This window comes from Colobus angolensis, unplaced genomic scaffold (genome assembly GCF_000951035.1).
Source record: "Colobus angolensis palliatus isolate OR3802 unplaced genomic scaffold, Cang.pa_1.0 Scaffold189, whole genome shotgun sequence".
NCBI classification, from domain to species: Eukaryota; Metazoa; Chordata; class Mammalia; order Primates; family Cercopithecidae; genus Colobus; species Colobus angolensis.
Genome location: NW_012115032.1, coordinates 4,519,180 through 4,542,221, shown reverse-complemented (window position 1 = coordinate 4,542,221; position 23,042 = coordinate 4,519,180).

Here is a 23,042-nt window from a genome sequence, read left to right as displayed (position 1 = left end):
TTTTTTTTTTTGAGATGAAGTTTCACGCTGTTGCCTGGGCTGGAATACAATGCCACGATTTCGCTCACTGCAACTTCCACCTCCCTGGTTCACACGATTCTCCTGCCTCAGCCTCCCGAGTAACTAGGATGACAGGTACTCACCACTGCGCCTGGCTACTCTTTTGTATTTTTAGTAGAGATGGGGTTGCACTATGTTGGCCAGACTGTCTGATCACTTTCTATAATCTTCAATTTTTATTCTCAAATCAAAGATAGAATATAATGGCCCATTTATTTTAACAACTACTTTGTGCCGGTTACCACGTGAGGACTTTTCCACATGATATCCAGCAGGATTCTCTCAAAAGCATGAGAGAGATTATGTTATTGGTTGAGTGCAGTGGCTCATGCCTGTAATCCCAGCACTTTGGAAGGCAGAGGTGGGCAAATCATGAGGTTAGGAGATCAAGAGCAACGTGGTGAAACCCAGTCTCTACTAAAAATACAAAAAATAGCTAGGTGTGGTGGCACATACCTGTAGTCCCAGCTACTCAGGAGGCTGAGGCAGGAGAATAGATTGAACCCGGGAGGCAGAGGTTGCAGTGAGACAAGATCACGCCACTGCACGCTAGCCTGACAATAGGGCAAGATGCCATCTCAAAAAAAAAAAAAGAAAAAAAGAAAAAAGAGAGAGGTTATGTTATTGTCACAATTTTCAATGTAAAGAGAGAAGTCCATATAGAATAAGCAAATTGCTTCATACCTGTAGCAACAGTATTAGAGTTTATACATATCTCTAAAATTTTTGACACAAGGTCCATGCAGTTTATTTTTCACAGCATTATGCTTCTTGCAGTACATACAAAATGTAACATTGAGTTCTTGCAGAGCTCCAGAAAATGAAACTTTTATAATATTAGTATACATAATTTAAAATAATTAGGACACATTCATTTGGTGCATTTATCACCATCTATTGAACATAGATACTATTCAGAAAACTCAAAGATTGACCTAGGAAAGAGTATGTATTCCTGTAACTAGTATTTAAAGGCTATGATTTTAACCATGGTAGTGAAGTCACCTTGTTTATGCCCAGGGATTACATTGTAATTAGGAAATCATGAGGAAAAATTGATATTTTAGCTTCAAGCTTTCAGCCAATTTTCTTATTTGGAAGATCTTGACAGTAGAAGTTTCTCAGGAAACTTGATCCAAAGAGTTAATGCTTAAAATGTTTTTTCTAGATATATGGAACAAAATATTTTATAAAATAAATAACTTTTCTAAACCAGAAACATTATTGGTGTATAAGTCACTTACCAATATTTAAAAGAGGTTAGAAAGATCATGAGGAAAGTTATTGTATTAGTTCATTTTCACACTGCTATAAAGAACTGAGACTGGGTAATTTATGAAGAAAATAGGTTTAATTGACTCACACTTCTGCAGGGTTAACAAGAAGTATGACTTGGGGGTCTCAGTACAACTACAATCATGACAGAAGACAAAGGAGAAGCAAGACATATCTTCTCATGGCTAAGGGAGAGAGAGAAAGTGAGGAGGGTAGTGTCACACACTTTTAAACCATCAGATTTCATGAGAACTCACTTAATATCACCAGAAGGGCATGGGGAAACCTGTCCACATAATCTAATTATCTCCCACCTGGCCCCTCCTTCAACACGGGATTACAGTTCAATAAGAGCTTGGGGTGGAGACACAGAGCCAAACCATATTATTCTGCCCTTGTCACCTCCCAAATCATATGTCCTTATCAAATTTCAAAACACAATCTTACCTTCTCAACAATTCCACAGTCTTAACTCATTTCAGTGTTAACTCAAAAGTCTAAGTCCAAAGTCTCATCTGAGACAAGGCAAGTTCCTTCCACTGATGAGCCTGTAAAATAAAAAACAAGTTAATTACTTCCAAGATGCAACTGAAGTACAGGAAGTGGGCAAATGTTCCCATTCCAAAAGGGAGAAATCAGCCAAAACAAAAGGGCTACAGGCCTCATGTAAGTCTAAAACTCAGGAGGGAAAGGCATTAAATCTTAAAGTTCCAGAATAATCTCCTTTGATGCCATGTTTCACATTTAGGGCTTGCTGATTCAAGGGGTATGCTTCCATGGCCATCAGCAGCTCTGCCACTGTTACTTTGCCGGGAACAGCCCCTGTGGCTGCTTTCATGAGCTAGTGTTGAGTACCTTCAGCTTTTCCAGGTACCCAGTGCAAGCTGTCAGTGGATCTACCATTCTAGGATCTGGAGGATGGTGACCCTCTTCTCATAGCTCCACTAGGCAGTGCCCTAGTGGGGACTCTGTGTGGAGACTCCAACTCCACAATTTCACTCTGCACTACCCTAGTAGTGGTTCTCCATGAGAGCTCCACCCCTGCAGCAGACTTCTGCTTGGACATGCAGGTGTTTCCATACATCCCCTAAAATCTGAACAGAGGTTCGCAAACCTCAATCCTTGCCTTCTGTGCACCTGCATGTCCAACTTCATCTGGAAGCTGCCAAGGTTTGGAACTTCCCTTATCTGAAGCAATAGCCTGAGCTGTATGTACCTTGACCCCTTTTAGCCATAGTGGGAGCTGAAATGGCTGAGTGCAGGGCACAATGTTTTGTGGCTGCACAGAGCAGCAGGACCCTGGGCTTGGCCCATGAAACCATTTTTTTCCACCTAGGCCTCTAAGCCTTTGATGGGAAGGGCTGCTGTAAAGGAGGTCTCTGACACGACACAGAGACATTTTCCCCCATTGTCTTGGCTATAAACATGTGACTTCCCTGTATTTATGCAAATTTCTACATCCAGCTAAATTACTTCCTAGACAATTTGTTTTGTTTTGTATTTTCCTACCACATGGTCTGGTTGCAAATTTTTCAAACTTTTGTGTTCTGCTTCCCTTTTAAATATAATTTCCAGTTACGTGTAATCTCTTTGTTCATGCATATAAATGTACGCTTTTCAAAATAGCCAGGTCTCATCGTGAATGCTCTGATGCTTACAAATTTCTTCTGCCAGATACCCTAAATCATCCCTCTCAAGGTCAAAGTACCACAGGCATCTAGAAAAAGAGCACAGTGCCACTAGTCTCTTTGCTGAAACACAGCAAGAGAGACCTTTACTCCAGTTCCCAGTAAGTTCCTCATCTCCATCTGAGACTATCTCAGCCCTAGACTTTATTGTTCATATCACTATCAGCATTTTGGTCAAAACCATTCAATGGCTGGGCACAGTGGCTCATGACTGTAATCCCAACACTTTGCGATGCCAAGGCAGGTGGATCACATGAAGTCCGAAGTTCAAGATCAGCCTGGCCAACATGGAGAAATCCCATCTCTACTAAAAATACAGAAAATTAGTTGGGTGTGGTGGTGGGCACCTGTAATCCCAGCTAACTGGGAGGCTGAGGTAGGAGAACAACTTGAACCCAGGAAGTGGAGGATGCATTTAGCCAAGATCATGCCATTGAACTCCAGCCTGGGTGACAAGAGTGAAACTCCACCTCAAAACAAAACAAAACAGAAAAGAAAAAAAAAAAAAATTCAGCAAGTCTCTGGGAACTTCCAACCTTTTCTAATGTATTCCTGTCTTCTACTGATTCCTCCAAACTGTTCCAACCTCTGTCTGTTACCCAGTTCCAAGGTCACTTCCACGTTTGCAGGTGTCTTAATAGCAGTGACCCTCTCTCCAGGTGTTAATTTTCTGCATTAGTCTATTTACGCATTGCTATAAAGAGCTCCTTGAGACTGGATAATTTATGAATAAAAGAGGTTTAACTGACTCAGAGTTCTGCAGGCTTAACAGGAAGCATGACTTCAGGGTCTTAGGAAATTTACGATCATAAATGGAAGGTGAAGGGGAAGCAAGGCATGCTTTCCCATGGCAGTAGGAGAGAGAGAGAGAGAGAGAGAGAGAGAGAGAGAGAGAGAGAGAGAGAGAGGGGAGAATGAGGGGGGAGATGCCACATACTTTTAAACCATCAGATATCATGAACGCTCACTCACTATCATGAAAACAGCATGGAGAAGTCTGTTCCCATAATCCAATCACCTCCCACCATGCTCCTCCTTTAACACATAGGAATTACAATTCAACAAAAGATTTGGGTGGGGGACACAGCCAAACCATATCACTTACTAACAGTAAACATAATTTGTTTCAAACTAGACTCATTTGAGTAAAGATAAAAACAAAAATATCTGTACTGCATACCCACATTGGATCCAGCAGATATTCAGCATCTACATCAAATGAATTATATATTACATGCCATACAATCATTTCACTGTTAGTGAAATGTTCTGCCAAATGTCTGTAAGAAAAAGTGCTGAAACTTGAATTTTAAAATATTTCATCTTAAATATTATGTTTTATATAAACACAAAAGAATAATTTACAATAAAGAAATTGGTAGTACTATATATAGTTTTAGAGGAATAACTGCATTATCAAATAAGATTAACATAGCTATAGGTTTTCTCCAAGATTCAGACTCAAGTATCCAATTAAAACAGACTCACTGGAAGAGATTCATTGGATCTAGAGTACCTAAAGGCAAAAGACATGAAAACAGAACTATGAAGAGCAGAGCTACTGTGACAGTATGTAGCCAATCAGACATGACATGTCAGAAGTGGGCTCCCCCCAACACACACACACAACAGGAATGTCAGGTGACCAGCAGTTGATGGGCAGGCAATAATAATTGGTCACAGCCAGAACAAGGGAAAGTAGTTGTCTCCCAATAGAAAGCACCTGAAACTGGTGATCAGCAACTTTCTGACCTTAGGAGTTGGGTGAGTGAGCTCAAACATGCACATTCAGAGGCAAAATGGCAGAGTTCAACTGGTATATTACCTTCCTCTAGGGATGAAAACTAGTAAGGGAAGAACATTCAAGTGATCATGCTTAGAATTCCAGTAAAGACACTGCACATGCTCCCTGCCAAGTTTTAGCAGGCCACTGTGCATACAGATAGCCCACCCCAAGGGAATAATCAGTGGAGAGGGGATTGCTGTGACAACACTACACTCTTTTAAACCAAGACTATTCACAAGAAGACTACACACAAGTCTTTATTTAAAAGAATATAGTGTTGTCACAGCAACTCTAGAAATTTTTCCTGTAAAAGTTGTTAACTATTAGGAAATGACTGGACATGAGCAAGGTGACATGCTTACTGTGATTAAAATCATAGTGTTTAAATAGTAATGAAGTAATGCATCCCTTGTCTTAACCAATATTTTACTATGAGTTGTGTGAATGTTATTTACAAGTGCAATACATCTTATTATATTGGAATTATGTATTAGATTAGTCTTATCAAGAAAATATACTTTTTGAACACTAAAATAGAGTGAAAAAATCCATTTCTGGTCTCAGATTTGATATCTATTTTTAAAAATATGCTAATATTTTATAAATATATCTGCTTCTGATGCCATCTAATGTTTTACATTTACTCAAATCTTCTCATCAAAGAGTAACTGCTCCCCTACCATCTCTATTAAGTAGAGCAAAAACTTAAAATGCACTTTTTGGTATAGGCACCCTGAGTTCTTGACTTCCACATCGAGAAGAAATACTTCACATAGTAGCTACTTTAAAGAGCATAAATAAAATTTAGAGAAAACCCAGACCAAACAACAGCTTAAAATTCACACTAGCCTTGCTTAGCCTTGATGAGCAAAATTCCAGAGACTTACAAGGGGGAAAAGGAAAGAAAGGATTTTTTTTTTCCCTTCAGTGTGCCACTCTGATCTTGTAATTGTTACAAAACATTTATTTGTAATGAGAAATACCAGTTAGAAGCATGGGCTCTTCACACTGGCCCATCAGCACAGTATCTTCAGAGAAAATATGGATAATAAAAAAAATAGAAATGAAATCAGAATCAGTTTGATGAATTAGAATCATAGACCCCCTATGAGTTCGTTCTTTTGTATACATGTGTTTCTTTTGTTTTGTTTTTTTAATTTGTGTTTTTAAAAATTTATTATTAATTTTTTTGTGGGAACAGGCATACATATAGTAGGTATACATGTTTATAGGGTTTATGAGCTATTTTGATACAGGTAAACAATGTGTAAGAATTACTTCAGAGTGGCTGAGTACAGTAGCTCATGCCTGTAATCCCAGAACTTTGGGAGGCTGAGGCAAGTGGATCACGAGATCAGGAGTTTGAGACCAGCCTGACCAACATGGTGAAACCCCGTCTCTACTAAAAATACAAAAATTAGCCGGGCATGGTAGCACACGCCTGTAATCCCAGCTACTCAGGTGGTTGAGGCAGGAGAATTGCTTCAATCCAGGAGGTGGAAGTTGCAGTGAGCTGAGATTGTGCCACAGCACTCCATCCTGGGTGACAGAGCGAGACTATGTCTTAAATAAAGAAGAAGAAGGAAAAAAAAAGATTACTTCAGAGTAAATGAGGCATATCCATCATCTCAAGTATTTAGCCTTTGTGTTACAAGCAATCTAATTACACATCTTTAGTTATTTGAAGCTGTACAATTAAATTATCATTGACTACAGATGCCCTGCTGTGTTATTGAATACTAGATCTTATTCAATTTTTCTGACTAAATGTTCATAGCCATTGACCATCCCCACTTTCCCCTGCCCTCCCACTACCATTGTTCTCTGGTAATCATCATTGTGCTGTCTATCTCCATGAGTTCAGTTGTTTTTTTACCTGCCACAAATTAGTGAGAATTTGCGAAGTTTGTCTTTCTGTGCCTGGCTTATTTCGCTTAACATAATAACCTTTGCTTGATTCATACTGTTTCAAATGACAAGATCTTATCTTTTTTGTGATTGAATAGTATTCCATTGTGTATATGTACTATATTTTATCTATCCATTCATGTGTTGATGCACATTTAATTTGCTTCCAACTTTTGGCTGCTGTGAATAGTACCACAATAAACATGGAAGTTTTTTTGTATTCTAATTTAAATTCTTTTGAGTATACTCTTAGTGATGGGATTGCTGGATTATATAATATCTCTATTTTTAGTTTTTGAGAAACCTTCAAACTCTTTTCAATAGCAATTGACCTATTTGGCATTTCCACCAACAGTGTACAGGAATTTCCTTTTCTCCACATCCTTGCCAGCATTTTTTTATTGGCTATTTTTTGGGTAAAAGCCATTTTAACTGGGTGAGGTGACAGGTTTCTGTAGTTTTGACTTGCATTTCTCTGATGATCAATGATGTTGAGCACCTTTTTATAGATCTGCTTGCCATTTTTATGTCTTCTTTTGAGAAATGTTTATTCAGATATTTTGCCCATGTTTTAATCAATTAATTGATTTTTCCTATAGAGTCGTTTGAGTTCCTTATATATTTATTAATTTCTTGTCAGATGGTTAGTTTGCAAATACTTTCTTCTGGTCTGTAGATTGTCTCATCACTTTGCTGATTATTCCCTTTGCTGTTCAAAAGCTTTTTAACTTACTTTGATCCTACTCGTCCATTTTTGCTTTGGCTGCCTGTGCTTCTGGGGTGTAACTCAATAAACCTTTGCCTAGGCAAATATACGGGACAGCTTTTTCAATATTTTCTTTTAGGAGAGTCATAGTTTGGAGTCATAGATTAAAATCTTCAATCCACTTTGATTAGATTTTTGTATATGGTGAGAGATAGGAGTATAGTTTCATTCTACTGCATATGAATATCAAGTTTTCCCAGCAGCATTTATTACAGAGAGTATCTTTTCCTCTATGTACGCTTTTGGCAACTTTGTCCAAAAAACGTTCACTGTAGATGTATAGGTGCTTTTTTTTCTGAGTTCTCTATTCTCTTCCATTGGTCTATGTATCTGTATTTATGCCAATATTAGGCTGCTTTGGTTACTATAGCTCCATAGTATAATTTCAAGTCAGATAAGGTGATTTCTCCAATTTTGCTCTTTTATCTTTGATTATTCTGGCTCTTTTATGGTCCCATATAAACTGTATAAATTTTTTTTTTCTATTTATGTGTAGAATATCATTGGTATTTTAATAGGGATTGCACTGAATATGTAGATTGTCTGGAGTTAGTACGGACATTTTAACGAGGTTGATTATTCCAATTTATGAACATGGAATATTCTTCTATTTTGTTGTGTGTCCTTTTGAATTTCTTTCATCAGTGTTATATAGTTTTCCTTACAAAGATATATTTTTTTTTTACGTTAGTTCCTAGGTACTTAATTTTACTTGTAGCTATTGTAAGTGAAATAACTTTCTTGATTTTTTTCCTCAGGTTGTTCACTCTTTTTGTTGTTGTTGTTGTTGTTCTTGTTGTTGTTGTTCTTGTTGTTGTTGAGACGAAGTCTTGCTCTGTCGCCCAGGCTGGAGTGCAGTGACAGGATCTAGGTTCACTGCAACCTTTGCCTCCCAGATTCAAGTGATTCTCCTGCCTCAGTCTGCCAAGTAGCTGGTATTACAGGCACCTACCACCATGTTCAGCTAATTTTGTATCTTCAGTAGAGATGGGGTTTCACCCTGTTGCCAGGCTGGTCTCTAACTCCTGACCACAGGTTCCCAAAAGGTTCTCCTGACCACCTCGGTCTCCCAAAGTGTGTTCACTCTTGGCATACAGAAATGCTACCAAATTTTGTATATAGATTTTGTATGCTGTAAGTTTACTCAATTTGTTTATCAGTTCTAATAGTTTTGTGCTTGCTGTTATTTAGGTTTTCATCAATATAAGATTATGATATCTGCGAACTAGGAAAGTTTGATTTCTTCCTTTCTAGTTTGGATGTGTTTATTTCTTTCTCTTGTCTGATTGTACTAGTTAGGATTTCCAGTACTATATTAAACAACTTGATAAAAATGGGTATTCTTATATTTTAAATAAAAAGCATCCAGTTTTTGTTCATTCATTAGCATATTAGCTGAGGATACGTCATATGTAGCTTATGTAATGTTGAGGTCTATTTTTTCTAGTCCTGGTTTTTTGACTGTTTTTATTATAAAGGGATGTTAAATTTTATAAAATGCTTTTCAAGCATGAATTTGACTTATTGTATTTTTTTCTCCCATTCTGCTCACATGATGTATTACATTGATGAATTTGAATATATGAACCATTTTTGCATCCCTGGGATAAATCCCCTCTTGGTCATGATGAATAATCTTTTAAATGTATTGTTGAATTTGATTTGTTAATAATTCATTGAGGATTATTGTGTCGATGTTTATCAGATATATTAGCCTATCATTTTCTTTCTTTTTTTTTGGAGGGTGGAGTGGGGAGGGAGTCTCACTCTGTTGCAAGGCTGGAGTTCAGTGGCCAGATCTCTGCTCACTGTAACCTCCGCCTCCCAGGTTCAAGTGATTCTCCTGCCTCAGCCTCTCGAGTACCTGGGACTACAAGTGAGCACCACCACGTCGAGCTAATTTTTGTATTTTTAGTAGAGATGGTGTTTCACTATGTTGGCCAGGGTGGGCTCAATCTTTTGACCTCATGATCCAGCCAACTCAGCCTCCCAAAGTGTTGAGATTACAGGCGTAAGCCACCACGCCCGAGTAATTTTTATTTTTTCAAATGTGTCTTTCGTTTTGGCATCAGGACGATACTCGCTTCAAATAATTAGTTTGGAAATATGCCTGTAGCCTTTTTTGGAATCATTTGAGTAGGATTATTATTAGTTCTTTAAATGTTTGGTTTCCCTATTTATTGATATATGGTTGCTCATAGTAGCCTCTAATTGTCTTTTTAATTTCTATGATAATCAATGTATTGTTTCTTTTTTCATCTCTGATTTAATTCATTTGGATCTTTCTTCTCAATTTATTTATTAGGTTTGTTAAAGGTTTGTGTTTTGTTTACCTTTTAAGAACAACTTTTCAACTTTTCATTTCGTTGGTATTTTTTATAATTTTCTTGCTTTCAATTTCATTTATTTGCACTTAGATGTTTATTATTTTATTTTTACTACTGATTTTTGGTTTGGTTTGCTATTTCTTTTCCAGTTTTTTAAGATGCATTTGGTAGGCTGTTAAAGTTTTTCTTCTCTTTCGATGTAGGCATCTATAGCTATAAGCTTACCTCTTAATGCTTTTGCTAAATCCCATAGGTTTTGATACATTGTGTTTGCATCACCATTTGTTTCAAGAAATATTTTAATTTCCTTCTTAGTTCTTCATTTACCCACTGGTCATTCAGCAACATATTGTTTAATTACCATTTGTTTATGGTTTCCAAAATTTCTTTTGTTATTGATTTCTAGTTTTATTCCATTGTAGTCAGAAACAATGCTGGATGTATATTCTTTTTTTTTTTTTCTTTTGTGCTCTAAGATTTGTTTTGTAGCAAAATATATGATCTATTCTTGAGAAGGATCCATGTGCTGATGTGAAGAATGTGTATTCTGAAGCCATTGGATGAAATGCTCTCTAAATATCTATTTGGTGCCTATGGTCTACATTACTGATTAAGTTTGCTATTTCTTTGCTGATTTTCTGTTTGTATCATCTGTCCAATGCTATAAATTAGGTGTTTTAGCCTCTGGTTATTATTGTATTGTGGTCTGTCTCGCTCCTTATCAATAATAATATTTGCTTTTTAAATCTAAGTGTTCCACTTTTGGGTACATATGTTTTGTAAACTCTCACATTCTCTTTATTCTCTTGCTGAATTGACCCCATATCATTATATAATTAACTTATTTATCTTTTTTTTTTTTTTTTGCCTTAAAGTCTGTTTTTTCTGATACAAGTACTCCTTCTCCTTCTGAAGCTACTCCTTCTCTTGGTTTTCATTTATGTGGAATATGTGTTTTTATCTTTTCTTTCAGTCTAAGTGTTTGTTTCTAGGTAAAGTATATTTCTTGTCAGTAACAGAGTGCTGTTTTTTAATACATTTAGAAACTCTAGGTATTTTGATTGTACAATTTAGTATGTTTACATTCAATGCTATCACCGATAAATAAGAACTTATTTCTGCCATTTTGTTATCTGTTTTCTGGTTTTGTTGTGGTGTTCTCTTTCTTCTTTACTTGCTTCCTATCTTCCTTTTAGTAAAGGTGGCTTTCTTTGGTAGTATGTTTAAATTTCTTGCTTCTTATTTTTTGTGTATCTATTGTATGTTTTTAGATTTGAGGTCACCACGAAGCTTTCAAATAATACAGCCTATTATTTTAAAATAATAACAACACTAATTTTATAAACAAACAAACAAAAAAGAATAAAAACTCTAACTTCATCTCCCCATTTTTTGACTTTATGTTGTTTTTATTTATATTTTATTGTTCTATGTCTTGAAAAGTTGTAATTAATATTTTTGATTGTCTCATTATTTATTCTTTCTACTTAAGATAAGAGTAGTTTCCACAAAATTACTGGGTTTTTTTTTTTTCTTGTGCTTTTCTGTGTATTTATTTTTACCACTGAGCTTTGTACCCTCAGATAATTTCTCATGGTTCATCAACACCTCTTTATTTCAGATAAAGTCCTCTTTACTTTTCCCTCTTTTTTTTTTTTTTTTTTTTTCAAGCAGGAGTCTCTCCCATAGCCACCACAGCTGAGAATGTGCCAAGTCTTGCCTGAAGCCAACAACTCTAGAGTCTCATTCAAGGCCCACAGTATACTGGTAACATTTATTCAGGGTCCAAGGGTTCTCTAGTCAACTTGTGATGGGTCCTGTCCTTTTCTTCAAAAAAAAAAAAAAAAAAATAGCGTGTTCTCTTGCCATGGATGTGTCTAGAAATACAGTCTAGGAGCTTGGGTATTGAAAGGGGGACTTGGCCGGGCGCGGTGGCTCAAGCCTGTAATCCCAGCACTTTGGGAGGCCGAGACGGGCGGATCACGAGGTCAGGAGATCGAGACCATCCTGGTTAACACGGTGAAACCCCGTCTCTACTAAAAATACAAAAACTAGCCCGGGCGAGGTGGCGGGCGCCTGTGGTCCCAGCTACTTGGGAGGCTGAGGCAGGAGAATGGCGTAAACCCGGGAGGCGGAGCTTGCAGTGAGCTGAGATCCGGCCACTGCACTCCAGTCGGGGCGACAGAGCGAGACTCCGCCTCAAAAAAAAGAAAGGGGGACTCAGGACTGATTGATGCTATATCATACATACTGTGGCTGAGCTAGTATCCAAGATATAAGACAAAGGTCTCTTTACTCTTTCCTCTTCTTTCCTCAAGGGGAAGGAATGGGTCCCTTGTGGAGAATGAGCTTTGCAGCCTAAAATTGGGAAAGATGTGGCACAAGCACTCCCTTAGCCACCTTGGCTTGTATCTCAGTATGTCGCAGTCCCTCCAAGTTCACTGGCTCGGTGCCCAGTTCTGCACTAGGACTTGCCAAGGAGTTGCAGTCCTTGTGGCCTTAACTGCCTTTCTCACTTATTTAGGGGCCCAGAGAAGTTTATCCCATGGTTGTGAGGCTTGTCAGAACTCAATTTCCAAACACTGAGATGGGCAATTCACCTCTGACTAGGACTGGTTTAAATACTCCCTCCATGTGTGAGTGTTAGCTGAGTTTAGCCTGATTTTGCCTTCTGCTGTAACAGGGTAGCACTGAGTTCAATACAATGTTTTACAATTGCTGCCCTCTACCTCTCTCAAGTGCACAGATTCTCTCTCTCTGTACCACATAGCCACTGCTGGGGGATGGAGGAGAGGTGACACTGGGTATTAGAGAATGTCTTTCCTACCTTTATCAATGCCTCTTTCAGTGATGTAAAGTTAAAACTAGGTACTATGAGTGTTCACTTAACTTCTTTTTTCTTATTAAAGTGTTTTTATGTATAGATAGTTGTTAAATGTGTGTCCTTGTTAGGTGAACAATCAATGGAGCCTTCTATTTGTCATCTTGTTACAATGCTGTCTATTTTCTAGATCTTGTAGGAATCTTTCATTCTTTTTTATTCTTGTTTCTTTTGTTTCCTCTGTATTTTCAAATAGTCTGTCTTTAAATTTGCTAATTCTTTCTTCTTTTGAACAATTTTACTATTAAGAGACTGCAATGCAGTGTGTCAATTGCATTTTTCAACTCTACAATTTCTGCTTAAATATTTTTAATTATTTCACCTTCTTCTAGAAATTTATCTAGAATTTTGAATTTCCTCTCTATGCTATCTTGAATTTCTTTGAGTTTCCTCAAGATAGCTCTTTTGAATTTCGGTCTGAGAGGTTACATAGATATGACTCTCTAGAATTGGCCCTGGTGTTTTATTATGTTTGTTTCATGAGGTCGTGTTTTCTTGGATGGTCTTGATGCTTGTGGATATTCTTCAGTGTCTGGGCTTTGACAAATTTGATATTTATTGTAGTATTTCCCATCTGGACTTGTTTGTGGCATCCTTTTTGGGAAGGTTTTCCAGGTAGTCAATGGGACTTGGGTGTTGAAATCCTTATTTTTGGTTACTGAAGCCATATCTGCAATAAGGAGGACTCCAAGCTCAGTAATGCTGTAGATCTGGCAGACTTATTGAGGTACTAACTTGTTGGTTGTGAATAAGATCTAATCCAGAAGAATTCTCTTGATTACCAGGAAGAGATTCTCATTCTCTTTCCATGCTTTTTCCCAAACAAATAGAGTAGCTCTCTGTTCTGAGCTGTCTGGACCTGGGGCAACAGGTGTCAGAGGACCATTGTGGTCACTGCCACTGGGACTTCACTAGTTTAGATCTGAAACCAGCACAGCATTGAGTCTAGCAGAAGGTCAACTATAACCACTACCTGGCTACCATCTGTATTCGCTCAAGACCCTGGGGCTCTACAATCATCAGTTGGCAAAGTTAGCTACTCTTTTTTCCTTCTCTTCAAAGTAGTGAGTTCCTCTTGGTCCCAGGGAGGTCCAGTGATGTCTCCTGGGAGCCAGGGCCTGGAGTATGAAATCTTAGAAATCAACTTGGTACATTATTCTACTGCGACACAGCTGATACCAAAATCACAAGACAAAGTCTCTCTAATTCTTCACTCCACTTTTTTCAGGCACAGGAGTGTCTCCCTATGCCCATCACCACCACAGGCCTGCAGAGTGTACTTGCAGGATACCAGCAATGTTCATATAAAGCCCAAAGGCTCCTCAGTCAGCTTATCATAATTGCTCCCAGGCCTGGGACTCACCCTTCAAAATATGGCCTACCCTCTAGCAAAGGATAAGTCAAGAGATGCTGGTCAAGATCCAAAGTCAGGAATCAGATACCCTAAGATCTCTCAGTTTGCTCTTCCCTACTATAGCTGAGCTGGTGCCTAGGCTGCTTTTTGGTTCTTATGATGGTGTTTTTCTGTATAGATAGCTGTCAAATTTGCTTTTGCTGCAGTATGAATGATTGGTGGAGGCTTCTATGTAGCCATCTTTCCCCACCTCTACCAAATTGTCTTTATGATATGCTGTTGGATATGGTTTACTAGTATTTTGTTGAAGATTTTTAAAAGTCTATTTTCAGCAGGAACCTTGGTCTGGAATTTTTCGTTGTTATGTTCTTGCTTGATTTCAATATCAGGTGACACTGGTTTCATAGCATTAGTTAGCAGGAGTTTAGGAGGATTGCTCCCAAATTTTTTGGAATGGTTTTATTAAGATTAGCATTATCTCTTCTTTGTGTATAATGGTAAATTTGACTATGAGTTCATCTAGTACTGAGCATTTGTTTCTTGGAAAGTTTATTATTTCTGATTTTATTTCATGGTCTGTTCAGGGTTTCTATCTCTTCTTGGTTCAGTCTTTAAAATTCATTCATTTCCTTTAGGTTTTTTTGTTTGTGCACATAGAGATCTGTTTATAATAATCTGTAATTATCTTTTATAATTCTGTTGTATCAGTTTTGATATTACCTTTATCATTTCTGAGTGTGCTTATTTCAGTCTTCTCCCTTTTCTTCATTAAACTAGATAGCCATCTATAGATTTTGATTCCCCTTTGAAAGAACCAAGTGGTTTTTGTTTTGTTGATTTTTTGCATCATTTCTTGTTTGATTGTTTGGTCTCTATCTTATTTAGCTTTGCTCTGTTATGATCTTTGTTATTTTCTTTCTTCAGCTAGCTTTGGATTTCATTGGTTCTTACTTTTCTATTTTCCTGAGGTGTGATATTAGTTTGTTAATCTGAGATCTTTCAATTATTTTGTTTTAGGCATTTAATACTGTGAACTTTCCTCTTAGGATTGCTTTTGTTCTATCCCAGTTGTTTTGGTATATTGTATCTCTATTTTCAGTCATTTCCAAAAATTTTTGGATTTCTGCTTTAATTTCATTGTTTGTACAATAGTTATTCAGGAACAAGTTGTTTAGTCTCCATGTAATTGTGTATCTTTAAGAGTTCCTGTTTGTGGGCGGGTGCGTTGGCTCATGCCTGTAATCCCAGCACTCTGGGAGGCTGACACAGGCGCATCACAAGGTAAGGAGATCGAGACCATCCTGGCTAACAGGTGAAACCCCATCTCTACTGAAAATACAAACAAGTAGCCAGGCATGGTGGCGGGCACCTGTAGTCCCAGTTACTCGGGAGGCTGAGGCAGGAGAATGGCATGAACCTGGGAGGTGGAGCTTGCAGTAAGTCAAGATCACGCCACTGCACTCCAGTCTGGGAGACAGAGGGAGACTCCTTCTCAAACAAAGAAAAAAAAAAAAAAAGAGTTCCTCTTTGTGTTAATAGTCTAAGTTTATTCTACTGTGTTCTGACAAGTTTCTTGATATGATTTCAATTTTTTACAACTTTGTTGAGACTTGCTTTATAGCTAAGCACATGGTCAATTTTGAATAATATTCCACACACCAGTGAAGAAAATATATATTCTGATGCTGTTGGGCAAAATATTCTGGAAATTTCTATTAACTCTATTCAGCCTAGAGTCTAGTTTAAGTCCAGAGTTTCTTTGTTGACTTTCTGCCTTGATTACCTGTCTAGTGTTGTCAGTGGTGTGTTGAAGTTCCTCACTATTATTGTAATGCTATCAATCTATATTCTTAGGTCTAATAGTATTTTTTATAATCTGGCTTCTCCGTTCTTGGGTGTTTATATATTTAGGATAGTTAAATCTTCTTTTTGTATTGATTCTTTATCACACATTGCCCTTCTTCATCTTTTTAAAATATGGTTGACTTAAAGTTTTTTTTTTTTTTATCTTGTATAAGAATGGCTACTTCTGCTTGCTTTTGCTTTGTGTGATATATCTTTTCCTGCTCCTTTTGTAAGTGTCTTTAGTGATTAGGCAGGGCTCTTGTAGGAAGCAGATGTTTGGGTCTAATTTTTTTAATTCAACTTGAGGGTCTATATCTTTCACAAAGAGCCTTTTACATTTTAGATTTGTATTGATATGTCAGGTTTTGTTGCTATCATAATTTGGTAGCTTGTTGTCTTGCAGTCTCAATTGTGTAATTGTTTTAGGGGTCTGTGAGCTTTCTACTTATGCGTGCTTTTATTATGGCAAGTGGTATGGTTTGGATGTGTATTCCCTCTAAATATCTGTTAAAATGTGACCTCTGATGTTTGGAGTGGGCTTAATGGAAAGTAGCTGGGTCACAGGAGTAAATTATTTATAAATGGCTTGTTGCCTGTATTAGTTCATTTTCATGCTGCTGATAAAGACATACCCAAGACTGGGCAACTCATACAGAAAAATGGGATTAACAGACTCATAGTTCTGCTTGACTGGGGAGGCCTCACAATCATGGAAGAAGATGAAAGGCACATCTTACATGATGGCAGACAAGAGAGAAAATGAGAGCCAAGTATCTCTTGATCTTAAGATATCTTGTGAGACTTATTTACTACCATGAGAAAAGTATGTAGGAATTGCCCCATGATTCAATTATCTCCCACCAGGTCTCTATCACAATACATGGGAATTATAGGAACTACAATTCAAGATGAGATGTGGGTGGAGACACAGCCAAGCCATATCATTCCACACTTTGTCCCTCCCAATTTTCATGTCCTCACATATCAAAACTAATCATGCCTTTCTAACAGTCCCCAAAAGTCTTAACTCATTTCAGCATTAACTAAAAAGTCCACCACCCAAAGTCTCATTCAAGACAATGTAGGTCCTTTCCACCTGTGAGCCTGTAAAATAAAAAGCAAGTTAGTTACTTTCTTGATACAATGCAGGTACAGGCATTGGATAAATACACACATCCAAATGGGAGAAATGGGCCAAAATAAAAGGGCTAAAGGCCCCATGAAGGTTTAAAATCTAGCAGGGTGGTCAAATCTTAAAGCTGCAACATAATATCTTCTGACTCCTTGTCTCATATCCAGGTCACACCGATGCAAAAAGTGAGTTCCCATGGTCTCGGGCAGCTCCGCCCCTGAGGCTTTGAGTGTCTGCAACTTTTCCAGGTGCACATGAAAGATGTTGGTAGATCTACCATCTGGGATCTGGAGGATGATGGCTCTCTTCTCACAGCTCCACTATCAAGTGCCCCAGTGGGGACTCTGTGTGAGGGCTTCCACCCCACATTTCCCTTTAGCACTGCCCTAGCAGAGGTTCTTCCTGAGGGGTCCACCACTGCATCAAACTTCTGCCTGGACATCCAGGCATTTCTATACATTCTCTTGAAATCCAGGCAGAGGTTCCCAAACCTCAGTTTTTGACTTCAGTATACCTACAGGCTTAACATCATGTAGAAGTTGCCAAGGCTTGGGGCGTGCATCCTCTAAAGCCATGGCCTGAGCTGTACCTTGGCCACTTTTAGCCACGGCTAAGGCAGCTGGGATGCAGGGCACCATGTCTCTAGGCTGCACACAGCAGGGGTGCCCTGGGCCCAGTCCACGGAACAACATTTTTCTCCTAGGCCTCCAGGCCTGTGATGGGAGGGACTGCCACAAAAGTCTCTGATATTCCCTGGAGACATTTTTCCTTTTGCATTAGTGATTAACATTTGGCTCCTTATTGCTTATGCAAATTTCTGTAGCTGGCTTGAATTTCTCCTCAGAAAATAGGATATTCTTTTCTATCGCATTATCAGGGTGCAAATTTTCCAAGCTTTTATGCTGTTTTCCTTTTAAAACTAAATGTTCTTAACAGCACACAAGTCACCTCTTGAATGTGCTGCTGCTGAGAAATTTCTTCCTCCAGATATCCTAAATCATCTCCCTCAAGCTCAATGTTACACAAATCTCTAGGGAAGTGGCAAAATGATGCCAGCCTCTTTGCTAAAACATAGCAAGAGTCACCTTTAATCCAGTTACCAATAAGTTCCTCATCTCTGTCTGAGACCATCTTATCCTCTATTTCGTTGTATATATCATTATCAGTATTTTGTTCAAAACCATTCAAGTCTCTAGAAAGTTCCAAATGTTTCCATGTTTTTCTATCTTCTGCTGAGCCCTCCAAACCATTCCAACCTCTACTTGCTAGCCAGTCCCAAAGTCACTGCCGTATTTTCCATTATCTTTACAGCAGAACTCCACTACCTAGTACCAAATTACTGCATTAGTCCGTTTTCACACTGCTGATAAAGACATACCTGAGACTGGGTAATACATAAATAATTAAAAAAACAAAAAAAACAAAAAGGAGGTTTAATGGATTCACAGTTCCATCTGGCTGGGGAGGCCTCGTAATCATGGCATAAGGTGAAAGGCACATCTTACATGATGGCCATCAAGAAAAAATGAGAGCCATGTGAAAGAGATTTCCCCTTATTAAACCATCAGATCTTATGAGACTTATTTACTACTACAAGAACAGTATGGGGGAACTACCTCCATGAGTTCAATTATCTCCCACCGGGTATCTCTCACAACACATGAGAATTATGGGAGCTATAATTCAAGATGAGATTTGGATGGGGACAGAGCCAAACCATATCATTGCCATTTCCATGGTTATGAGTAAGTTATTGCTCTGGTAACTTGCATGATACCTCGTTGTTTTAAGGGGCTGGGCACCTTCTCCTCTTTCTCTTACTCTCTCTCTCACCATGTGAAACTCTAGCTCCCTTTTCCCTTCTTGCCATGAATGTAAGTTTCCTGAGACACTCACCAGAAGCAGATGCTGGTCCTATGCTTTGTGTAGTCTGAAGAACTATTATCCTAATACACCTATTTTCTTTATAAATTATCTAGTCTCATGTGTTCTTCATGGCAAGTCAAAATTGACTAACACAGAAAGTATTATCTTTTAGTTTCCATATTTAGAACTCTTTTGAGCATTTCTTGTAAGGTTGGTTTTGTGGTGATTAATTTAGTGGCACTTTGGTCCCATGCCAATAGAATTGGGGTCTGTTGTGCACAAATGAGTATATATAATCTCTGCTTTCTCCCAGCCTGGCAGACAGAAACAGCTGCAGCCACCCGGGGCAGTACACAGAATGTTGGGTGATGGATAACAAGTGTTGCATTTTGCTACAGCTGCACAACACCCTGAAGCTTTTCCGGCTTTATATGGACTTAAGTAGTGCCTCTGTATGTTCTCTATGCAGCTTCTCCTACAGTCCACACATCTGTAGGGGTTGTGGGAACTCTTGTAATTTGGATCTCAGAGGTCCTTGGCAGGAATGTGGTGCCCTGAGATTCCTTCACTCACCCCTTTCGTGGGTACTGTCTGTGTCTGGGGGCCAGTTCTGGCACCCAGCAGCACACACCAGGCAATTCCACTTCCTTCTTTAACCCTAGTGTCTCTCATCACCTATTTCATTTTAGTGGTTTCTCTCCAAAAATAAAGACCTGCTTAAACTGTGAATGCTTACTTGATATTCTGGTTTCTTTCTTTAGAAGAGGTGCATCTCAGCTGTATCTAGGCTTCCATCTTTTAATCTTTTTCCCACTCATAAAAATTTATAAGGACAAAACAAATATTTGCATCTTGTAGCCTTTCATATTTAGTTATATAAACATTTAATATTTCTTTTGGTTTTGACTTTCTTCTATTTTGTTTCTTTTATCTTTTTTTTCGTAACAGATACTCAGGCCTATGTATCATGAGACTTGGCCAGTAGACAAACTGTCTCTCCTTTTCCAAAACAATTCTAAAAGTAAGTTGTCCTTATGAGGTAAAGTTTACTGCCTGTTTTTCTCATCTATAGTATTAGGTACTATAGATGTATAAATGAAGAGTTTTTGATTAGTAGGGATATAATCTTGTGACAATTCTGGAATTTGTAAGATAAATTGGAGAAATCTTCTAAAATATAGTATTGCATTACAAGCAAACAATTGGGTCTAAACTTCAAATAAAAAAATTAGTTTCTATTAAGTTTAAGAATTAAAGAAGTTACTAACTTGCTGTGTATCTCATAGATTAAATTTGAAAGAATTATAAAAATATATTAGAGTTCAATGTCTTTTAATATTTCCAATGAGGAGATAGCATAAAAAATCAGGAGTTCACATTTTCCTTTATGTCAAAAATGAATAAATTTTGAAGTAAGCAAAACACTTACTTTTAATAAGTCCAAAATGTACAATTTAACAGTTTTATATATTTAGTTGCTCGCATCTGAATTTAGCAAAGTCCTGAGTTTTTAACATGCCCATTAATTGAAAGACCTATATTTCTAGTGAGAAGAATTGAAGTTTCAGTTCTCTCTGCGACATTTTTCATGATTGCTTCTAGTTGAAATCCAGAGATTTTTGTTAGCTTGTTCCAATCTACTGTTAGCTAAATATAACCTAATGTACATATGTTTGTGTGTGTTTTCTTCCCTTTTAATTAGGTAACCACACACTTGTCAGTGACCTGAATGGTAATGTCATGTTTTAAAATCATCTGTGTTCCTTTATGAATGTTTAAATAAATAAAAATAATGCTTTGATTAAATTGCATTTCCCTTGATGATTAATTTAATAAGAGAATAATGAGTTTTCTTGGCAATTTATAATTTTGGGTAGTATCACTATTTAGTAGAAAGAAATAATTCTGAATTTCCTGTTGTAATACAGTATTTTCAGTGTCTAGGGAATAAGTATTATTCATTATTTAGATTCACTTTATTGACCTGCTCTTTAAATTGTCTCCATATTTTGTGAAGTTAAATAAAATAATTTAAAATATTGGTATTCTTCAGTAGTTTATGTGTAGTTATAATTAATATGAGCTTTTTTTTTTTTTTTTTTTTTTTTTGAGATGGAGTTTCGCACTTGTCACCCAGGCTGGAGTGCAATGGCCTGATCTCAGCTCACTGCAACCTCTACCTCCCAGGTTCAAGTGATTCTCCTGCCTCAACCTCCCGAGTATCTGGGATTACAGGTGTTCACCACCATGCCTGGCTAATTTTGTTTTTTTAATAGAGATGGAGTTTCACCATGTTGGCTAAACTGGTCTCAAACTCCTGATCTCAGGTGATCTACCCACCATAACCTCCCAAAGTGCTGGGATTACAAGGATGAGGCACTGTGCCCAGCCTAATATGGGCATTTTATGTGCATTCCATCCATTTTTAAAACAAAGAACTACACTCTTCTTGTATTCTCCATTCATGTAGGCATCCTATGAAATTCAGAGAGATTTTTTCTTATATTTCCACTATAGATTTGCATGGCAATTAATTTTGAAAAAAATGATAACAAAATTGTAGAGGCAATTACATTGACCTCAGTGTTTTTTTCCCAGTTTATTATATTATCTAATAGTCATACCATTTAAAGAAAATAAAATATAAAGCTTATTATACTTCATAACAACATTTAACAAAATATCAAAGTGATCCCTTGTATCATTTTTTTACGTACAAATATTAAAATTTTAAAAACATCAATACAGGAAACTTCTGGTTTCATCTCTGACATTTAAATAGCTTAAAAGTCAAGATTGAAATACAATGACACAAAAAAAACTGGACAAACAAAATCAATGACTTTTCTTGGACCCATCAGAGGATCAAGATTGGAGGACAAACTGCCACTCTGAAATCTAATCAGATAGTCATATTCAGAGAGACACAGATGAGATATGTTGACCTGGAGAATAATCCACTGGAGCCACAAAACTGGTGGAAATAATTCAGCAGTAAATTTGTTGAATTACTGGCAGCTAAGTGGGAATTAGCATGACAGTGAGTAACTCCTGAGGATAAGCAGTGTAAGTATAAGGAGGCCCCTACAGTTTCATAGGCTTTACCTTGAGAAAAACCATCAGATTCTCAGAGATGTTAAGATCTCTGTAGTAGGTCTGGCAGTAAAGAGGGAAAATAATCATTATGAAATACACCTAGAGTATATTATTTTAATAGACCTGTTTTCCTATTTAAAAAGGAATTAATTAGAGTCTTATCTCAGCTAAAGAAAGAGAGTTTCTTCCTTTCCAGTCTTTTCTAGTCTCCTATCTCCTCTAAGGGGTAGGTGAGGGGACACAGCAAACAATGATAAGGTTTAAAAAATTAATTGAAAACACGTCAATCAGGGGACAAAGTAAGTCTGTATGGGGGGAAAGTAGGCTATACTACAGGAGAAACACTGAAGGTCAAAGCCCTTTGATAAAGGCTAATTTAAACAATTGGATACGATTTGAAGATTATAACTACTTACCTTCACACACCACTTATATGAAGTGCTGTGCTATCACATCAAAAGTGCTCCAGAACAACTGCAGTGGATTACAGCTAAAAGGAAGTGGGGCACAGCTTTATTTCAAAAGGATTACTTACAGATGCCCAAGGAGAAGATACAAAAGCAAACACACTAGAGAAATTTATAGACTCTGGCTCCTATAGCTACACTGAAAAATATAGCACAACTGCTAGCCGTAGAAATATTAATACTCACAACAAAGGTCTATTTAACTCAGTTTTTATACCCAAAACAAGAAGTCTAACTTTCAACAACAAAAAAATTATGAGACTTATCAAAATGCAAAATAAATCAGCAAACATAAAAATACCTAAAAAACAAAATGAAGCATCAAAATCCAGACTTAGATATGACACAGATGTTCAATTGATCAGACAGAGCATTTAAAGTAACCATGATTAATATGCCAATGTTTCTATGGGAAAAATTATAAAATATGCACAAACAAATGGATGATCAAAACTGCAAGAAAGAATAAAAAAGAAATTCTACAATAAAAGTAAAGTTTTTTTTTTATGGATTCACTAGTAGGTTGGGCATGGCCAAAGAAAGAATGAGTGGGCTTGAAAATAGGTTAATAGACACTACCTAAGCTGAAAT